The sequence below is a fragment of the Gossypium arboreum genome, chromosome 9 (assembly GCF_025698485.1).
Source record: "Gossypium arboreum isolate Shixiya-1 chromosome 9, ASM2569848v2, whole genome shotgun sequence".
NCBI classification, from domain to species: Eukaryota; Viridiplantae; Streptophyta; class Magnoliopsida; order Malvales; family Malvaceae; genus Gossypium; species Gossypium arboreum.
The window spans coordinates 19,524,681-19,548,742 of record NC_069078.1 but is presented as its reverse complement, the minus strand read 5'-3'; positions in this window follow the sequence as shown (position 1 = coordinate 19,548,742).

The window sequence follows — 24,062 nt, the reverse complement described above, 5'->3', positions numbered from 1 at the left end:
ATGTTGATCATTATGAGGTATTGAATTGTTTTGAAACGATTAGCCATTGGAATGGTTAATCATGATCACACTTTGTGCTATGTATGCAAAAAGGGCCAATTGAATCATGAAAATCATGAAATAGGTAAGGCCTACCTTAAAGGCAGACGCTGACAGCAGCAGTGATGTGGATGTGAAAAATCACTAAAAATAGTAGTAATGGTATTAAATAGTGAATAAATTATGTAAATGAACCTTGATGAATCTACTTTCATGTGGAAGAAACGAAACGGTCATATGAGTTGTATGTTAAGAGATATTAAAGTTCTCGTGAAGCAGGGCCAGAACGGTTTCTGGATCCCCTGTTCCGACTTTGGAAATTCATTGTAAATTAACCAGAGAGAATTAGTAGTTATGCCATATATGTATAGATTCCTCTCTGAGTCTAGCTTCTATAGAAAAAACGGCATTAGTATTTAAGCCCTGTACTGGGAGATATCCAATTCGTAATGTGTGAAGGTCAGTGTAGTCGAACCCTGGATTAGGGGAGACTTTAACTAATAAACTGTACTAATTGGCCAGACCAAAAATTCTAGAAAAAAATTTGTTGATGGAATTATGAGTCTAGTTTCAGGGAAAATTTACGAAACTGATTTTCGAGCTTTAAAACTCAAGATATGATTTTTTAGGCGACAGTGATGCAGTAACCAGCTAGTCTGGAAAAATTTTTTTATGGACTGTGAAAACAATTAAGTTAAGTCTGTGTGCACCTCGTGTTCGACTCCGGTAACAGACTCGGGTACGGGGTGTTACACAACCATTATCATGCATGGTTATAACCGTCCACCCTTATTTCATTTGGCTAAATTGCAACATAAAACCTTCACATTAAAAAGACATAGCAATTAGGCATTTTACAAAGTAGCATGCTTAATTTTCATTTGATGCAATTAAATCCTTTTTAGTAATTGAGCACTCAAACATCAAAAATAAAGCACAAAAATTCTACGGATATCAATTCACACATAATAAACATAGAAAATAATGTTAAAATATTTTTTTGACTCGGATTCAAGGTCCCGAAACCACTGTTTTGATTAGGGTCTAAATCTGGCTGTTACATCCTTGTTGAGTCTATTGAGTTTGTGATTAAAGTATTGAACCCCTTAGGCAAGTATGTCCAAATTGATAAAGTTTGTAAGAATTGTCCTTTGATGACTCAGGGTTACTATTTTTCGGTAAATTTGATGTTATTATCATTTGATGAATTCAATGTAATTATGGGCACGGATTGGTTGACGTTGCATTGTAACACACCTCACCCGTATTCAATGCTGGAATAGGGCTACGAAGCATTACTGAACTTATCTCGCAAATAACCATACATTTCACATACATTTTTCCATTTCAAATAAACATAATTCAAAATCATTCACATTATCCCTAATACGAGCCTACGAGGCTCTAAACATGCATTCGGGGTGGTTTAGGACTAAATTGATAACTTATGAAATTTCTAGAAAACTTAGAAAATTAGGCTGTTACAACTCTCCCCCCTTAGGGATTTTCATCCCCGAAAATCTTACCGATGAATAGGTTTGGATAGCATTCTCTCATTGAATCTTCTGGCTGCCATGTTGCTTCCTCAGCTCCGTGTTTATGCCACAGTACTTAAACCAACAAAATTTTCTTATTTCACAACTCTTTAATTTCACGAGCTAGAATGCGAATTGGTTCTTCTTCGTACGTCATATCGGGTTTAATCTCAATCTCAGACAGGCTAATCACATGTGAGGGATCAAATTGATATCTATGAAGCATCAAAACATGGAATACAATGTGAATCTTTTCTAGCTTAGGTGGTAACAACAGTGTATAAGCAACCAGCTCAATTTGCTCGATAATCTCATACGAACCAATGAATCTCGGACTCAATTTGCCTTTACGACTAAATTTAAGTATTTTTTTCCACGGTGAGACTTTCAAGAAGACTTTATCTCCTATCTGAAACTCTATACCTTTATGTTTCAAGTCCCCATATGATTTCTGATGATCTGATGCAACTTTCAGACTTTCACTGATCACTTTCACTTTCTGTTCAGTTTCTCTGATCAAATCGACCCTGTGTATCTTATTTTCATTGAGCTCAGTCCAATACAATGGTGTACAACATTTACAACTATATAAAGCTTCATAAGGTGCCATTTTGATACTAGACTGAAAACTATTATTATACGTAAATTCAATCAGAGATAGGTATTATTCCCATGTACCTTCAAACTCGAGAATGCAACATCTCAATATATCCTCAAGTATCTGAATGATTCGTTCAGATTGACCATCTGTTTGTGGGTGGAAAGCCGTGCTGAAATGTAATTTCGTACCTGGTGCATCTTGCAGTTTCTTCCACAACCGCGATGTAAACCTTGGATTTCTATCCTAAACAATAGATATAGGCACACCATGTAGCCTCACAATCTGAGCAACATACAATTCAACTAGCTTATCAAGCGAGTAATTTGTACGAATCGAAACAAAGTGAGCAGATTTAGTCAATCTATCTACAATAACCCAGATTGCATCTTTCTTGCTCGGTGTCAATGGTAAACCAGATACAAAATCCATCGTGACTGTAACATCCCAAAATAGGGCCTAAATAGAATAATGGTTGTGAAACCACGAATTCGAGATAGAAAAGTTTATTGCGATTAATTTTATAATTTACCGAGCGATTAGATGCGTGTGTTAGAATACCGATAAGAAATTTCAGTGATTGCATGTCCGATTTGCATATTAGGGCTTAATTGCAAAAGTTGATAAATATGAGTTCTAAATGCTAAGGGATTAAATTGAAGTGAATTGAAGTAGAGGTCCTTAAATGGTAATTAGACCATTATATTTTCATGGACAAAAAATGGATATACATAGGTAGAAATAACTAAAAATTTTAATGAAGGGCATTTTAGTAAAATGTCAAATAAAAGAATTAAAAAGGGAAAAAGATGGCAAAAATGTGCTCATCTGCTTCCTTAGGCCGAATGTAAAGGGTTGCCATAGCTAGGGTTTGGTTCAAGCTTACAAGCTCCATAATAAGTGATTCCAAGCCCTATTTTTAATGTTCTTTACGTTTTTGGAGTCCCGGTAACTTGATTAAGCTTATTCTAGCAATAATTTAACCTAGGGTTTATATTTGGAAAAATACCCATAGGTGAAATGTGTTTATTCTGATGTTTTATGGTAGAATATGAAGCTTGAAATTGTGTTAAACAACTTTTTCTAAGCGATTCTACGTGAAAACGAGTAAAACGACATAATCGGTAAAAATACCTAATGTCCATAAGTACATGTTTGAGTGAGAATTTGATGTTGCCATACAAGGGAATAATGATAAGAGTGTCATAAAACATAAGAAAATAGGATGAAGTTTAATTTCTGAGCCTTGGGGAAAAAGTGTAAATATGTAAAAGTTTAGGGGCAAAAGTGTAATTTTTCCAAAGTTCTAGTCAAGGACTGTTTTAATAAATGTGAGTATGAAATAAGCTAAATTTGTTATTATAGATCAAGAAGAATGAAATCCAGAGTTAGACTAGCGAAAGAAAAAGATAGGGACTAAATCGATATAGTTGATTGTATTTTGTTTCGAGGTAAGTTTGCGGTAAATAAATGCAATATTCTATTATTTTATGTTAATGTTGTTAATTTACAGCAAGTGTATATTTATTTTATGAAATTATTCAAAGAAGACTCAAGCATGAATTGACGGAGAAGTAATTTCAGAAAGTCCCGGTTGAACCTTAGGAATGTGTAGATAAAAATGTCATGACATTAGGGTTTAAGGATACCACGTAAGACCATGCCAAGGCATCGCGATTGATAAGGTTTCTAAGGCAAGGATACCATGCAAGACCATGTCAAGACATGGCATTGATAAGTTACTATAAGGCAAATGTCCCATGTGAGACCATGCCAAGGCATGGCATTAGTGAGTTCATAAGGCAAGGATACCATGTAAAACCATGTCAAGACATGGTAATGGTAAGTTGCGAAAGGATACTACGTAAGACCATGAAAAGTCATGGCAATGGTAAGGCACCCATGTATCCTTAGTATTCCAAGTGGTTCAATGGGAAAATTTAAAGAGAATATCAAGGTAAGGTAAGGTAAGACGAGTTATACTAAAAAGGTAAGACAAGTTCATGCTAGAAGAGCAAAGGTAAATATATAATGTTCATGTATGCTTGATAAGGAAAAAGGTTAAGTAAAATGTATTAATAAATTTGATTAAGCAAGTAAGTATTTAAGTAAGTGAGTAAGTGAAGAAGTTTAAAATATGTCTATGACAATTAATGAAGTTGCATGAAGTAGTATCATGCCAAGTAGTAAGAGAATTCTTATGAATGTTGTTATTTATTTGCATACAAACTTACTAAGATTAATGCTTACCCCCTTTATTTTCCTTTTTTTATAGTTTTTTCAAGCTAAATTAGGGATCCTAAATTACGTCGGAGGTCCGGGCACACTATCACAATGATTATTTTGGTATAGCTACACGTTTCTTTTTTAGTATGGCATGTATAGCATCGTAGCCATTTTGTGTGTATGATCTTATGATATTGCTAATGAATGGGATGTAAATGCTTGATAATGATTAGCTACTGGAATGGCTAATCAAGGACATGTTTGGTGTTATGTATGCCTAAATGCTAGTTATTCCATGGAAATCATGAAAAAGGTGAAATTAGCTTTAAAATAGTATCAGACAGCAGTAATGATGTAAATTTGAAAAATCACTAAAAATAGTAGAAATGAATTTAAATAGTGAATGAGATGTATGATTAAAGCTTATTGAGTCTATTTTCATATGAAAGAAACATAGTAAATAAAAGTGTTGTTTTTTATGAGATATTTAAATTTTAGTGAGACAGGGTCTTAGTGATTTTTGAATCCCCTGTTCTGAATTTAGAAATTCACTAAAAATTGTACAAAAAGAATTAGGAGCTATACCTTATATGTATAGATTCTTTATTGAGTTTAATGTTAAGAGAAATAAATGGTATGGTTATTTGAATTCTGTACAGGGAGAAAATTAAGTCGTAGTGAATAGAGGTTTGAGCAGCCAAACACTGAAATAGGGGAAACTTTAACTAATAAACTGTACTAATTGGAAAGACCAAAAATTATAAAAACAAATTAGTAAGAAGATATATGAGTCTAGCTTCAGATAAAATTTACGGATTTGAATTTCGAGTTTCTTAACTCGAGTTATGATTTATTTAGTGACTATGACGCAGATGGACAGTTTATTTATAAAAGATGAAATAAATTGTTTTGATTTGTTTAAGTGATCGAAAATTTTTTATTGATTCCAGTTTGTTCTCAAATAGTTTCAATTTCATGTTTTAGGGTCTCGAGGACCCTTTTTAGGGACATATTTAATGAATGAACTAAATTAATTTTAAAAGCAAATTTGTATGCCCCAAATTAGTAAGCTAAGTCTGGTAACGCCTCGTGCTCGACTCCGGCGACGATCTTGGGTAAGGGGTGTTACATTTATTGGTATCAGAGAAAAGGTTTAGTCGGTTCTTAGAATATTTAGTATGAGTAAGAGTCTAGCTATACGTGCCATGCTTATATGTTGATAGTGTGACGACTCCTGACGATTTTAAAATGTTCTCTTTTATAGTTATGGATCCCGAACAAGCTGGTGCAGATCATGTAGAGAGTAACGTGCCCGCTGTAGCAGCAGGGACGGTGCCACCAGATAGTAGTGAAAGGCCCATTACAGTTAGTCAGGGAGGAGGAGCTCGAGAAGCCTTCTTCCAAGCTATGAATGAATGGTTTGCCGAGTTCATTCGTACGAATCCGGCTATTAGACCTCCACCCCCCCATGATCCTCAGACGACCCAAGTTGTGATAGCCCAAAATTGACCCTAGTCGGAATGTGGTTTCGGGACCACAAAACCGAGGCATAAAAATAATTTAAAATTTATTTGGATGCCTATAATATGTGTATGCTCATGTATGACATTTTTTGATGATTGATTTAGTGTTATAAAGGTGAATTTCACTAGAAAGGACTTAGTAGTGAACTTTGAAAGTACGATAGGGAAATGTGTGATGACTAATTAAAGCATGCATGCAAAACAATGGACTTGCATGTCAAATTCCCTTTTATAGGTGGTGGCGGCCATGACCAAGAAATATGGGCTAAACATGTCATGAAACATGTTTTGTTGGGCATTAGGGAGAAGTAATAAACAAATAAGCATGGGTAAGAAAAGAATGAAAAAAAATGTGTGTGTGAGTGTGGTATCTCCCCATTGCCGTGAGTTGTAAAGGAAGAAAGAAAAAATTTGTTCATCCTTTCTTTGAGCCAAAACTAAGGGGAAGAAGAGATTTTTGCTTCATTTTATTTGTTTAGAAGAGATCTAGAAGGAGATTTGGCTAAACTTGCACCAAGATTAAGGTATGTATGAGGTTGTGTCATGAGATTCATGCATGTTTTAGTTGCCAACTTGATGTTCATGTTAGCCATGGTTCAAATCCTTGTTATGCCATGGAAGTGGTATTTGGTCAAAGTTGATATTGTGATAAAGCAATTGCATGCTAAGTGTGAAGCTTGATAATGATGCATGCAATGATGGATTGTCTACTCTTGAAATTTCTTTGTAGCCATCTTGAGTAAGACTTTGAGTTTTCTTTTTGTTTAACCATGATTGAAGTTGAAAGGGGCATGATTGTGATGTATTCGGCCATGATGCATTCATGAGCATGGTTCATGCTTCTTGCATGTTAGTTAAAAATTTTGTGTTTTGGATGGCTATGGACACCTTGAATTTGACCTTGCACCTATATGTGTATATATGATTGCACATGATATTTTGATTATGAAGAAGTGATGAATATGTTTGTTTAAAGAAGAAAATGTTGAAGAATGTTTGTGAAATTTCAAGTACATTCGGCCTAGTATACCTATGATGTGGAAATCTTGGAATTTATTGTTGATTTGGTGCAAGTATGACTAAGTATAATCGGCCATATGAGTGCTTGATGATGTATTATAAGTATGGAGCCACAATATGTAAAGCATTAACTAGTAAAATGCATGCTGTTTTTGTGTGGTGTTAAGTGTATAATTGGCCTCAAATTGGACATGTATGTTCGGCCTTAAGTAGCCGATTGATGGCCTTAGCTTTTCCTTGATGCTTGAATGGATTGTATTGAATTGCTTGATGTAGTATAAAATGTGCATGACCATTGTGTACTCAAGCTAAAGGGTGGCCATATGACCATTTAAACTCCTTGTCATATTCGGCCATAAGCTAGCATAATGAGGTATTAATAAATTAAATTTGTTTGAATTAGCTCAAGAGCTTAGAGGGCCACAATTGGACAAGGGGAAGGAAAAAGTGATCGAATAGCCGTAAAAGCCGTTCGACAACATCCGAGGTAAGTCCTCAAGAAGTGACCCTACTTGAATTATGTGAAATGAAATATGGATGTGTATTGATTATTGATTTATGTGTGTATGAGTATTTGAATGATACGGGCTAAGTCCCGAAGGCGATTATGCTAGTGATTATATTTGTGTTTGAGCCTTAGTAACGAAAATGAAATATGAATGTCTAATGATTATTGATGTATGTGTGCATGAGCAATTGAATGATATCCGGGCTAAGTCCCGAAGACGTTATTGCTGGAAATTATATCCGGGTTAAGACCCGAAGGCAATTGTGCTAGCGGCTACATCCGGGCTAAGACCCGAAGGCATTCGTGCGAGTCGTTCTATCCGGGCTAAGACCCGAAGGCATTCGTGCACGTGGTTATATCCGGTTGTATTCCGAAGAAGCTTGGGCTGGAGGTGAGTGTTGGTTGCTGTAATGAATTCAATTGGTACGCTCGAAAAGCCCAAAGAATAAGGTATGTTTATACGTGCATTGGAAAGTCGACATGTTTGAGCAACATTCGCTCGATCGACTAACGAATTTCAGCTATTGAATTGGTTGATACCTTGTGAAAGTATATAATGATGAAGTGTGAAGTAAGAATGATTATGTGAATGTGTATTAATGAAATGATGCATTAGGCCATGTGAATGTATTGCTTTAATTAAAGCTGATTTTATTCCTTGAGACTTACTAAGCATAAAAATGCTTACCTCGTTGCTTTGGCTCTCTGTTTTATAGATTGTGCTCGATAGCAATCAGATTCGGGATCATTAAAGTCGAAGTCATCCACACTATCAAAGCCTCCATCTTTGAAATGGCATGTGTAGGACTACCCCTTGCTGGTTTAAATATGTTGTGATGTATATGTGTACGGCCATGCGAAAATGGCTCGTAAAAGTGAAGTACGAACTTAGACTATTTGCGGTTTGTATATATATATATATATGGTGTCATGATGTGATTATGGATTGGAAATGGGAATGTTGGTCACATGATCAGCCATTGGTATGGTTAAAATGATCATATGTGAACCTATGTATGGCAAGACTAGTTGGTTCATGGAGACTACAAACTAGGTAAGACCTACCTTAAAAACAGATGCTGTCAGCTGCAGTGACGTGAATGTGAAAAATCACCAAAATTTGTAGGAATGGTATTAAATAGTGAATAAGCTATGTAAATGAACCGTGATGAGTCTATTTTCATATGGAAGAAACGAAACGGTCATAGGAGTTACATGTTAAGAGATATTAAAGCTATTGTGAGACAGGGCCAGAACGGTTTCTGGGTCCCCTGTCGCAACTTTAAAAATTTACTATAAATTATCCAGAAAGAATTAGGAGTCATGCCTTATATGTACAGATTCCATTTTGAGTCTAGTTTCATTAGAAACAAACGGAAACAGTATTAAAGCCCTGTACAGAGAGATATTCAAGTTGTAACGCACGAAGGTCAGAGCAGTCGATCCCTGTAACATGGGTGACTTTAACTAATAAACTGTACCAATTGGCCCGACCAAAAATTCTAGAAATAAATCCATGGATGGATATATGAGTCTAAATTCAGGGAAAATTTACGAAACCAGTTTCTGAGTTTTGAAACTCGAGATATGATTTTTAAGGCGACAGTGACGCAGTTTTCCAGCCTGACTGGAAATGTCAAATTGGTGGGCAAAATATGTGGACTTGGCTTGTTAACCCCTCGTGTCCGACACCGGCGATGGTCTCGGGTTCGGGGTGTTACACATGTAGATCCCCTAGTCATAGGTACGGTTATAAGAGAAAAGCCACCAGTTGATAAAATCAGAAAATAAGGAGCCGAAGAGTTTCGAGCTACAAAAGATGATGATGCAGAAAAGGCAGAATTTTGGCTCGAGAATACTATCAGAGTCTTTGATGAGTTATCCTACACATGTGAGGAATGTATGAAACGTGTTGTATCGCTTCTTAGAGATTTGGCCCACCAATGGTGGAAAACACATGTACCAGTTGTACCAAAAGAGAGTGTCACTTGGGATTTCTTTCAGGAGGAATTCCGTAAAAAGTACATCAGTCAGAGGCTTATTGACTAGAAAAGAAAAAAGTTTCTAGAGTTGACATAGGGCAATATGATAGTGACTGAATATGAACATGAGTTTGTTAGACTGAGTAATTATGCTCGAGAGTGTGTGTCTACAGAGGATATTATGTGCAAAAGATTTGAGGATGGGCTTAATGATGATATCCGATTGTTAGTTGGTGTCCTAGAAATAAAAAAGTTTGTTGTCCTAGTTGAGAGAGCCTGTAAGACAGAGGAGTTGTTAAAAAGAAAGGGCAAAGTTGAAATTGAGATGCAAGACAAGAAGAAAATACCAATGAGCAAGTCATTTTAATCTACATCCAAGAGGCCTAGAGAATTCTCTACTAGATCTAATTTTTCAGCTGGATATTCTAGCCGAAACAGAGGCAAAAAATTTATGAGTCTGAAAGCTCAGACCACTTCGATTGCAAGAGTTGGCAGTGTTTAGCCTGACAGACCAGAGTGTCCCCGATGTGGTCGACGTCACCCAGTTCAATGTCGAGCAATTGAGACAAGTTGTTTCCGATGTGGTGCAGCAGACCATTTTATTTGGGAGTGTCCCAAGATGATTAAAAGAGAAGCAATACCGAATGTAAGATCAGGTAACGCTCCTGTTAGAGGTAGACCACTGAGAAATTTGGGAGCTGGGGCAAGTAATAGAGGTGCATCTAGAGATTCAGCAGTGAGGCCGAATGCTAGAGCACCTACGAGGAACTATGCTATCTGTGCTCGCAAAGAGGCATCCTCCCCCGATGTGATTACGGGTACATTTTCTCTTCATGATACTAGAGTTATTGCTTTGAATGATCCGGGTTCGACCAATTCATGTGTTTGTATGAAAATGATTCCTAGTATGAGTATGCCTATAGAATCTACAGAATTTGTGATTACAGCATCGAATCCATTAGGCAAGCATGTATTAGTAGATAATGTAGAAATTTCCCTTTGATGATTAGAGGTCACTGTTTCTCGGCCGATGTCATGCTATTACCGTTTGATGAATTTGATGTGATTCTTGGTATGGATTGGTTGAATACACATGGTGTGATAGTGAATTGTGGAAAGAAAGTCATTGAGTTAAAATGTGAAAACGGTGAAATTATTCGGGTTAATTCAGAAGAGTCAGATAGTTCATTTACCATGATTTATGTTATGTCTACTCAGAAATTTTTGAGAAAAGGGTATGAAGCTTATCTTGCTTTTGTGTTGAACACTAAAGATCTAGAATTGAAAATTCAATCAGTGCCTATGGTATGTGAGTTTTCAGATGTGTTTTCAGAAGAACAATCAGGTCTGCCTCCTGTTAGAGAAGTTGAGTTTGGTATTGAGTTGATTCCTGGTACCACACCCATTTCTATTGCTCCTTATAGAATGGCCCCGTTGGAAATGAAAGAATTGAAAGCTCAGTTGCAAGAATTAACAGATAAAGGCTTTGCAAGACCCTATAATTCACTGTGGAGTAATCCAGTGCTATTTGTGAAAAAGAAAGACGTATCGATGAGATTGTGCATAGATTATCGGCAGCTTAACAAGATAACAGTAAAGAACAAGTATCCACTACCTAGAATTGATGATTTGTTTGATCAATTGAAGGGAGCCATTATGTTCTCCAAGATAGATTTGAGATCTAGATATTATCAGTTGCGAGTTAAGGAGTCAGATGTCCCAAAGACTACTTTCTGGACTAGGTATGGTCATTATAAGTTCCTTGTGATGCCATTTGGCTGAACTAATGGTCCTGCCATTTTCATGGACTTAATGAACCAAATTTTTAGACTGTACTTGGATAAGTTTGTAGTTGTGTTCATTGATGATATATTGATTTATTCTCATGATGAGATTGAGCATGTAGAGCATTTGAGAACAGTTTTACATATTTTGAGAGATAATCAGTTGTATGCCAAGTTCAGTAAAAGTGCGTTCTGGTTACGAGAAGTTGGTTTTCTTGGGCATATTGTCTCAGGTGAAGGTATCAATGTTGATCCGAGCAAGATTTAAACCATTGTTGATTGGAAGCCTTCTAGAAATGTATCAGAAGCCAGAAGTTTTATTCGTCTTGCCAGATATTATAGACAATTTGTAGAGGGATTTTCCATGATAGCTACCCCACTGACAAGATTGCTACGAAAGGATGTTAGGTTTGAATGGACTGAGAAGTGTCAATAGAGTTTTGATAAGATAAAGGCATTGTTGACTGAAGCTCCTGTTTTAGTACAACCAGAACCAGGTAAGGAGTTTGTGATTTACAGTGATGCATCCTTGAATGGACTTGGTTGTGTACTTATGCAGTAAGGAAAGGTAATTGCTTATGCCTCTAGACAGCTAAAGCCACATGAGAGGAACTATCCGACACATGATTTAGAGCTAACTAACATTGTTTTTGCGCTGAAGATCTGGAGACATCATTTGTACAGTGAGAAGTGTTGAATATTCACTGATAACAAAAGTTTGAAATATTTGATGACTTAAAAAGATTTCAACTTAAGGCAAAGAAGATGGCTAGAGTTGATTAAAGATTATGAGCTAGTGATCGATTATCACCCAAGTAAGGCAAACGTTATTGTTGATGCTTTGAGTAGGAAATCTTTGTTTGCATTAAGAGCTTTGAACACTAGTCTAGCTTTATCAGATGATGGTTTTATCTTAGCTGAGTTGAGAGCTAAACCGATGTATCTTGAAGAAATTTTTTAAGCTCAAAAAAATGACAGTGAGTTGCTGGCCAAAAGAGCTCAGTGTGAGTCGGATATAGTGTCAGATTTTTAGATCAGTTTTGACGGTTGTTTAATGTTCTGAGGCAGGGTATGTGTACCGAAGAATGATTAGCTTATTCAAAATATCTTACATGAAGCACACAGTAGTTCTTTGTCTATTCATCCAGGTAGTACAAAGATGTATAATGATTTGAAGAAAATGTACTGGTGGGTAGGAATGAAAAGGGACATTTCAGAGTTTGTTTCTAGATGCTTGATCTGTTAGCAGGTAAAGACCGAACATCAGGTACCTTCAGGTTTATTGTAGCCTACGCTAGTCCCTGAGTGGATTTTGTGACAGGATTACCGTTGACACCGAGAAAGAAAGATACCATATGGGTTGTGATTGATAAGTTAACGAAGTCGACTCATTTTATCCCAGTTCGTATGGATTATTCACTTGACAAGTTGGCCGAGTTGTATATTTCAGAGATAGTCAGACTACACGGGGTACCATTATCGATCATTTCAGATAGAGATTCGAGATTTACTTCACGATTTTGGAAGAAGTTACAATTTCGGAAGAAGTTACAGGAAGCTTTGGGCACAAAGTTGAGTTTTAGTACAGCTTTCCATCCTCAGACCGACGGTCAGTCAGAGAGAGTTATTCAGGTACTTGAAGATATGCTTAGATGTTATGTACTGGAATTTCAAGGCAGTTGGGAAAAGTACTTACCATTAGTAGAGTTTGCCTACAATAATAGTTATCAGTCGAGTTTTAAGATGGAACCTTATGAAGCTTCGTATGGATGTAAATGTCGCACACCTTTGTATTGGAAAGAGCTTAAGGAAGATCAAATTTACGGAGTTGATCTAGATAAAGAAATAGAAGAGAAAGTAAAAGTCATCAGAGTTTGCTTGAAATCAGCTTCAGAAAGACAGAAGTCGTATGCAGATTTGAAGAGAAACTAGATTGAGTATCAAGTTGGTGACAAAGTGTTTTTGAAAGTATCCCCGTGGAAGAAAGTTCTCAGATTTGGCAAGAAAGGAAAACTAAGTCCATGTTTCATTGGACCGTTTGAAGTAATTGAGAGAGTCAGACCATTAGTATATCGGCTAGCTTTGCCGATTTAGTTAGAGAAGATTCATGATGTATTTTATGTGTCTATGCTACGTCGTTATCGTTCAGATCCGTCACATGTGATTTCTTAGACAGAGGTTGAGATTCAGCCAGACATGACTTACGGTGAAGAACCGGTAAAGATTCTAGCTCAAGAGGTAAAGCAATTAAGGAACAAAAGTATTGCACTTGTGAAAGTATTATGGAATAGACATCGGGTGGACGAGCTACATGGGAGCCAGAAGAGGCTATGTGAAAATAGTACCCAAATCTCTTCACAGGTAAGATTTTCGGGGACGAAATTCCCTAAAGGGGGGAGAATGTAACATCTCAAAATAGAACCTAAACGGAATAGTGGTTGTGAAACCAGGAATTCGAGATGAAAAGTTTTATTGCGATTAATTTTATGATTTATCGAGTGATTAGATGCATGTGTTAGAATACCGATAAGAAATTTCAATGATTGCATGTCCGATTTGCATATTAGGGCTTAATTGTAAAAGTTGATAAATATGACTTCTAAATGCTAAGGGATTAAATTGAAGTGCATAATTGAAGTAGAGGTCCTTAAATGGTAATTATACCATTATATTTTCATGGACAAAAATGGATATACATAGGTAGAAATAACTAAAAATTTTAATGAAGGGCATTTTAGTAAAGTGTCAAATAAAATAATTAAAAAGGGAAAAAGCAGGCAAAAATGTGCTCATCTTCTTCCTTAGGCTGAATGTCAAGGGTTCTCCATAACTAGGGTTTGGTTCAAGCTTCCAAGCTCCATAGTAAGTGATTCCAAGCCTCGTTTGTAATGTTCTTTACGTTTTTGGAGTCCCGGTAACTTGATTAAGCTTATTCTAGCAATAATTTAACCTAGGGTTTATTTTTGGAAAAGTACCCATAGGTGAAATGTGTTTATTTTGATGTTTTATGATAGAATATGAAGCTTGAAATTGTGTTAAACAACTTTTGCTAAACGATTCTACGTGAAAACGAGTAAAACGACATAATCGGTAAAAATACCTAATGTTCATAAGTACATGTTTGAGTGAGAATTTGATGTTGCCATACAAGGAAAAAATGACCAGCATGTCATAAAACATAAGAAAATAGGATGAAGTTTAATTTTCGAGCCTTGGGACAAAAGTGTAAATACGTAAAAGTTTAAGGGCAAAAGTGTAATTTTGCCAAAGTTTGAGTTAAGGACTATTTTAATAAATGTGAGTATTAAATAAGCTAAATTTGTTATTATATATCAAGAAGAACAAAATCTGAAGTTAGACCAGGGAAAGAAAAAGATTGGGATAAAATCGATATAGTTGATCGTATTTTGTTTCGAGGTAAGTTTGCGGTAAATAAATGCAATATTTTATTATTTTATGTTAATGTTGTTAATTTCAAGCATGTGTATATTTATTTCATGAAATTATTCAAATAGGACTCAAGCATGAATTAACAGAGAAGTAATTTCAAAAAGTCCCAATTGAACCTTAGGAATGTGTAGGATACAAATGTCATAACATTAGGGTTTAAGGATACCATGTAGGACCATGCTAGGGCATCGCAATTGGTAAAGTTTCTAAGGCAAGGATACCATGTAAGACCATGTCAAGAGATGGCATTGATAAGTTACTATAAGGCAAAGGTCCCATGCAAGACCATGCCAAGGTATGGCATTAGTGAGTTTATAAGGCTAGGATACCATGTAAGACCATGTCGAGACATGGCAATGGTCAGTTTCAAAAGGATACCACATTAGAACATGAAAATTCATGGAAATGGTAAGGTACCCATTTATCCTTAGTATTTCAAGTGGTTCAACGAGAAAATTTAAAGAGAATATCAAGGTAAGGTAAGGTAAGACGACTTATACTAAATAGGTAAGACAAGTTCATGCTAGAAGAGCAAAGGTAAATATATAATGTTCATATATGCTTGATAAGGAAAAAAGGTACATAAAATGTATTAATAAATTTGATTAAGTAAGTAAGTATTTAAGTAAGTGAGTAAGTGAAGAAGTTTAAAATATGTCTATGACAATTAATGAAGTTGGATTAAGTAGTATCATGCCAAGTAGTAAGATAATTCTTATGAATGTTGTTATTTATTTGCATGCAAACTTACTAAGCTTAATGCTTACCCTATTTATTTTCCTTCTTTTTATAGTTTTTTCAAGCTAACTCGGGGACCATAAATTACGTTAGAGGTTCGGGCACACTATCACAATGATTATTTTGGTATAGCTATACGTTTCTTTTTTAGTATGGCATGTATAGCATCGTAGCCATTTTGTGTGTATGATCTTATGATATTGCTAATGAATGGGATGTAAATGCTTGATAATGATTAGCTATTGGAATGGCTAATCAAGGACATGTTTGGTGTTATGTATGCCTAAATGCTAGTTATTCTGTGGAAATCATGAAAAAGGTGAAATTAGCTTTAAAACAGTATCAGACAACAGTAATGACGTGAATTTGAAAAATCGCTAAAAATAATAGAAATGGATTTAAATAGCGAATAAGATATAAAATTGAAGCTTATTGAGTCTATTTTCATATGAAAGAAATAGATTCTATAAAAAAGTTTCATTTTATGAGATATTTAAATTTTGGTGAGAAAGAGTCAGAGTGATTTCTGAATCCCCTGTTCTGACTTTAGAAATTCACTAAAAATTTTAAAAAGAAAATTAGGAGTTTACTTTATATTTTTAGATTCTTTATTGAGTTTAATTTTAAGGGACACAAATAGCATGGTTATTTGAATTCTGTATAGGGAGAAAATTAATTTGTAGTGGACAGAGGTCAGAGCACCCGAGCACTAAAATAGGGGAAACTTTAACCAATAAATTGTAGTAATTGGTAGGATCAAAAATTTTGAAACAAATTTAGTAAGAAGATATATGAGTCTAGTTTTATATAAAATTTACGGATTTGAATGTTGAGTTTCGTAACTAGAGTTATGATTTATTTAATGGCTATGACGCAGATGGACAGTTTATTTATGAAAGATAAAATAAATTGTTTTGATTTGTTTAAGTGATCGGAAAATTTTTATTGATTCGGTTTGTTCTCGAACCGTTTCAATTTCATGTTTTAGGGTCTCGAGGACCCTTTTTAGGGACATGTTGAATGAATGAACCAAATTAATTTTAAAAGCAATTTTTATGCCCAAATTAGTAAGCTAAGTCCTGTAACGCCTCGTGCTCGACTCTGGCGACGGTCTCGGGTAACGGGTGTTACAGTGACTCTATCCCATTTCCATTCAGGTATCATAATCAGCTGAAGTAATCCAGAAGCTACCTAATGTTCAGCTTTTACTTGCTGACAGACTAACCATTTGGAAACAAAGTCAGAAATGTCTAGTTTCATACCTTGCCACCAATAGTGTTGTTTCAGATCATTATACATCTTTGTACTACCCGAGTGAACTGATAACTGATTGCTGTGAGCTTCGTTCAAAATAATCTGAATCAACTCTGTATTTTTTGAAACACATATTCAATTTTTGAATCTCAGACAACCTTCGTTATCAACTTGAAACTCTGAATCATCATTCGAATTACATTGGACATGTTTTGCAATCATTTCATCATCAACATTTTGGGCATCACAGATTTGTTGAACAAATAATGGTCTTGCTTTTAATTCAGTTATTATCAAACCATCATCAGACATAGTCATATGTACATTCATTGGACATAAAGCAAATAGTGATTTTTGACTTAGAGCATCAACAACTACATTAGCCTTTCCCAGATGATAGTCAATCACAAGCTCATAGTCTTTTAGCAATTCTAACCATCAGCGTTGTCTCAAATTCAGGTCTTTCTAAGTCATCAAGTATTTCAGGCTTTTGTGATCAAAATAAATATGACATTTTTCACCAAACAGATAGTGACGCCAAATTTTCAACGCAAACACGATAGCTGCCAATTCTAGGCCGTGTGTCGAATAGTTCTTTTCATGCGACTTTAATTGTCTCGAGGCATAAGCTATAACTTTGCCTTCTTGTATCAAAATACAGTCCAAACCATTTAAATATGCATCACTATAAATAATAAATTCTTTACCCGATTCTGGCTAAACTAACACTGGAGCTTCTGTCAAAAGGGCTTTCAACTGATTAAAATTTTTCTAGCACATTTCTGACCATTCGAACATAACATCTTTCTGTAATAGCTTCGTCATCAGGGTTGCAATCATAGAGAAACCTTTCACGAACCGTCTATAGTAACCAGCAAGTCCCAAAAAACTCCAGACTTTAGAAACGTTTCTCGGATTTTTCTAATCAAGTATAGCTGAAATTTTGCTCGGATCCACCCGAGTAACCGATACTGATACAACATGGCCCAAAAAACTGACTTCGCTTAACCAGAACTCACATTTACAGAACTTCGCATTCAACTACTTATCTCGCAAAGTCTTTAACACAAGTCTCAAATGTTCGTCATGTTCTGTTTCATCATCATGGGAGTAAATCAAAATGTCATCTATGAACAGAACTACAAACCGATCCAGATACTGTCTGAAGATCTGATTCATCAAAACCATAAAAACAATAGGTGCATTAGTAAGTCCAAACGGCATGACTAAAAATTTATAGTGTCCATACCTTGTTCAGAAAGCAGTCTTTGGCACATCAGAATCTTTAACTTGCAACTGATAATAGTCTGATCTCAAATCGATCTTCTAAAACACTATAGCCCCTTTCAGCTGATCAAACAAATCATCAATCCATGGGAACAGATACTTATTCTTTATTGTCACCTTATTGAGTTGTCTATAATCTATGCACATTCTCATAGTTTCATCTTTCTTTTTCACAAATAACACAGGCGCACCCCAGGGAGAGAAACTCAGTCGCACAAAACCTCTATCTGTCAACTCTTGCAACTGAGCTTTCAATTCTTTTAATTCAGTAGGTGCCATTCTATATGGAGCTATCGATATCGGTGTAGTCCCCGGCACTAATTCAATACTGAACTCAACTTCTCGAATACGTGGCAAACCTGGTAATTCTTCAGGAAACACATCTAGATACTCACACACAACGGGTACTGATTCAATCTTTCTTTCGGTTACTTTACTATCAAGCACATATGCAGGGTAAGCTTCACAACCTTTTCTCACATATTTCTGAGCTAACATCAAGGAAATCACTGTCAGTAAACTGTTCAGATAATTAGATTCAATCCGAATCATCTCATCATTCTGGCACCGTAAATCAGTAGTCTTTCTCTTGCAAAGTTTACAATAGCATCATGCAAAGTCAACCAATCCATGCCCAAAATTATGTCAAACTCATCAAATGGCAATAACATCAGATAAGCTGAAAACCATGAATCTTGAATCATCCGAGGGCAATTCTTACACACTTTATCAACCATAGCACACCGGCCCAAGGGGTTCGATACTCTAATCACAAACTCAGTAGACTCAACAGGCAAAGTCTTACTGACTACTAAAGTCTCACACACATAAGAATGAGTTGAACCAGGATCAATCAATGTAATTACACCAGTATCATAGAGAGTGAATGTACCAGTAATAACATTTCTGGGTGGTCTACCTCAAGCTGTAGTGTTACCTGATCTCGTATTCTGTACTGGATTTTGTTCGGCTAACTCTGGGCATTCACGAATATAATGATCCATTGATCGACATTTAAAACAGGCCCGATCATACAATCTGCAACTGCTGAGATATTGTCTACCACAATGTTTACACTCGGGTTGATTTGATCTGACATTTCCAACACTAGCTACTGAGATAGCTCTCGAGCTCACAAGTGGTTTGCCCAAATCCCATCGTGAATAACCTAAAGTAGCCTTAAAATAGCTCAAATCATCTCGAAACATCTTTGGTGCCGACTGAAATGACTTGCTCGATGATCTCTTACATGCATCTCTAGTTTCAAAGTTAACTTTTCTTTTCTTTTTCCCGAGCTCTTCAACTTTGCAGGCTCACTTGACCAGTACTACGAACTCTTTTATCTCGAGTATGCCAACTAGCAGTTTAATGTCTTCGTTCAAACTGTCTTCGATTCATTTACACATGATAGCTTCAGTTGAAACACACTTATGAGCATATTGACTGTGTCTAACAAATTTCCACTCATATCTGTCACAGTCATGCGACCCTGTTTTAATTTGAGAAATTCTTGCGCTTCTGATCAATGAATCTCTGGCTGATATATTTCTTACTGAATTCAGTCTGAAAGAAATTCCCAGGTTACTCGCTCTTTTGGAACCACCGATACTAGTGTATTCCACCAGTAATATGCGGTGTCTCGTAGCAAAGATATGGCACATTTTAAACACTCATCCGGGGTACAAGATAACTCATCAAACACACGGATAGTATTATCAAGCCAGAATTCAGCTCGCTCATCATCATCATCATCAGTAGTTTTGAATTCTTCAGCTCCGTGTTTTCTGATTTTATCAACAGATGGCTTAGGCAATCTTAATGGATCACTCACTTGAGGTATAGCAGGTATCAAAGATAGATTAATCGGGGGTGGAGGTTGTTGTGCAGCCTAGTTAGTCCGAATAGATTGGGTAAATCATTCGTTCATCATTTGGTAGAAGGCTTGCTTAGCTTCTCCCTCTTGGTTACTCGAAGTCGATCGAGAATCAATCGACACTGTCTATTGCGTGGGAGGAGGCGCTATACTCTCGACATCATCAGCTACAGCTTTGTCGGGATCCATTTACTATACGAAAACATACTTTCACATGTCAGAAGTCATCACACTATCGCAGTATATAATATGGCATGTATAGCTAAACTTACACAAGCTACGTTAGTCCTAGAATCGACTAAACCGTAGCTCTTATACCAATAAAAATTTAACATCCTAACCCGTATCCATCGCCAGAATGAGTTACGAGGTATTACTAGAAGAGACATAGCTTTTAGGCAATCAAAAATATACTCAAACATGTAATTCAAATTCAAATCAATTATAAACTTAAATAATCAATTTAACCTTTTTACGAAACAATTTATAACATATTAATCAACTTGTATCTAATATTAAATCATAAACAAATAATGTCAACTATATCATTTTGACACAAATCATATGCGTATATCAAAGTATTTATAAAATAATTTAAATCAATTATTATAAGCTTGAAATATCAAAGAGCACAAAAACCAAATTTGCATGCAAACCATTAAAACCTTATAACACTAAAATCACTATTCATTTGGTCACTTTTATAAGGATTAGCCGATTACCATATGCTTTCCTATACAAGGCATTTCATTATTAAACCAAAAACAAATACAATGCAATTTATTCAATCAAGGATTTCATACAGGAAAATTATAAAGCATACATATTCGAGATACATACCATGTTTACCCTACTTCATTCGGCATGTAAATTTTAATTCCAATAAATGTCAAATTTTTCCATTTCAAACATACAGAATCTACTATTCATATGATCATTTTATAAGGCTTTAGCCAAATATGATCATGCCTAATACATGTGTTTCATTCAATGACCATTTCTTTACTAAACCAATTTCTATTATTCAATTTGCATGAAACTTTTCAAAGAATCACATTTTCATGATTATTCAATTAGCAAATATCACATGACAAATAATAATCAAATTTCCATACTAATTGCCGAATACCAACATTCATGACTTCAAAAGGTCGAAATTTAATTACCAACCATTTTGCATTGAATCAAAAGACTTATATAAAACCAACTTAATGATCATACATTCGATTATATACTTATGATCACAAGTCAAAACAAATATATCAAATGCCCATATAAAAAAAATAATTGCCGAATTAAAAAGTCACTCATGATATATACTTATAACATTGCGCATAACTTGACCAAATCAACTTTTAAATGTATAAATCATTGACACAAGTTAACCAAATATTTATCAAAATCTATACCATTTCAGTAAGCAAACCGAATCATCAATCTATAGGCAAGTGTTAACCACAATAAGTGATACACCTTTCCAAACATATCAAATCATGTACATTTATAAGTCCAATTCACATCTAAAATATAATATATATATATATATAAACATCACTCAAGACAAACAATATTTATACCACATCTCATGATCATATTCACAAGTCTTTCACCTTTCCCTAACCACTACAAGCAATAATCACATCTAACTATACACATATATATATCATAATTGAATATGCCAAACACATCCAAAATTTCAACCACATCATTTAATCAAACCATAAAATCATATTTAGCAAATGAACAAGGCATTTTCGCATGGCCTTAAAATATTTACACATCCCAAAATCAATTATTTCAAAATATAACCCAGCCTATACATGCCATAGTTCCAAAAATTCAGTTTATAAAATATCGAAGTTAGTTGATAGTGTGATAGACTTTGACGATGATCCCTGAGCTCGTACCTTGACTCCAAAATCTATAAAACAAAAGAAAAACATATACACACACAATAAGCTATCATAGCTTAGTAAGTTATAAGTAAGTAAACAACTCAAAGATAAGATTAACTCATTTTAACTAGACCAAATTATAATATCATCATCACATTATCTCGAACTTACCATTTCATAAATAATATATAAACTTTCATACGAAATGTTACCTCGACCGAATGTTCATATAATTATATTCACATATTAAAAAATTAAGTTATTACAAAAATATTCATATTACTTGTTCCAAAGGTCGAATACACTTTCCATGTACACATACATTTTTTCATTTACCTCATACATAATTTGCAACAAATATCAAGTAACTTACTTACCTTATTTCAAGTAGGTAATAAGCTAACTCATACCTGGTCATCTTAGCTCATTTTGCACATTCAATAAAAACTTATCGTTGCCTGATGAACCATTCAGAATTGGATAGGACACTCAGATAATCAAACATATCATACAATGCCAACGTCCCAGACGTGGTCTTACATGTAATCATATATCGATGCCACTGTCCTAGACAGGGTCTTACTCGTACACATATATCAGAGTCACATATCGATGTCAGGTCTTACTCGCACACATAAATCAGAATCCTATGTCATGACATATGTATCCTAACTATTCGTAAGGTTTGTACAAGGCTTTCGAACGTCGTATCTCGGTCGAAACGAATTCGGAAATGTAGTAATCAAGCCTTTTCATATTTGGCCATTATAAATATAAATCCATACATTTCATAACAACATATATATCTAATATTTAATTACAATTAACCACGTCTATTTGCTTATAAACTTACCTCAGACAATGAAAAACCGGTACGACCTGCTAGTCAACAACTTTAGTTTTCCCCCGATCTAAATCTGATTTTCTCTTTTCTTGATCTAAATTAAAATAAAGTTAAACTTGTTAAATCAAATATTCAATCAAATTCATCCAAAAACACAAATGAGAAAAATACACTTTTACCCCTGATAATTCACATCTTTCACAATTTAGTCCTTATTGCACAAAACACAAAATATGAAATCTCACAACAACATAGCTAGGCCGAATCTTCCTTATATTCATACCAGTCCATATATTTCATTTGTTCCACATTTTAGTCCATCAGTTTACTATTTTAGCAATTAGTCCTAATTACTCATAATCATCAAAAATTGTAATACAAAACATGTTAATCTAAAATACATCTTTCATATCTCATCATCAAACAACAAAAATCACAAGCTCTCATCAATGACCTAACTCAAAATATTCATCAAAATAAAAAATTCAAGCATGGGTCGGATAATATTTGAAGCAACGATCTCAAAAGCGTAAAAATTATAAAAAACCGAAGTAAAAACATACCTTGATTTATCTTGAGAAGTAGCCGAATGCCTAACTCTTTTCTTTTCTTTTTATTTTTGGTATTTTCATTTCTTAAAGATGAATACTAATACGGTTTCTTTATTATATGTTTTATAATATATTAACTAAACAATTACTTTACCGATTTGACCTTATAAGTAAAATATACAACCATTATCAAGCATGGTTATAACCGTCCACCCTTATTTCATTTGGCTAAATTGCAACATAAAATCTCCACAATAAAAAGACATAGCAATTAGGCCTTTTACAAAGTAGCATGCTTAATTTTAATTTGATGCAACTAAATCCTTTTTAATAATCGAGCACTCAAATATCAAAATTAAAACATGAAAATTCTACGGATATCAATTCATAACATAATAAACACAGAAAATAATGCTTAAATATTTTTCTGACTCAGATTCATGGTCTCGAAACCACCGTTTCGATTAGGGTCTAAATCGGGATGCTACATCCCTGTTGAGTCTACTAAGTTTGTGATTAAAGTATCGAACCCCTTAGGCAAGTATGCCCAAATTGATAAAGTTTGAATGAATTGTCCTTAGATTACTCGGGGTTACTATTTTTCAGTAAATTTGATGTTATTACCGTTTGATGAATTCGATGTAATTCTGGGTATGGATTGGTTGATGCTGCATTGTAACACCCTTCACTCGTATTCAATGCTGGAATAGGGCTACGTAGCATTACTAAACTTATTTCAAAAATAAACATACATTTCACATGTATTTTTCCATTTCAAATAAACATCATTCATAATCATTCACATTATCCCTAAAACAAGCATGCGAGGCTCTAAACATGCATTTGGGGTAGTTCGGGACTAAACTGATAACTACTGAAATTTCTGGAAAACTTAGAAAATTTTACAAATTATAGGGGACACACACCCGTATGGCCCGGCCGTGTGAGAAACTTG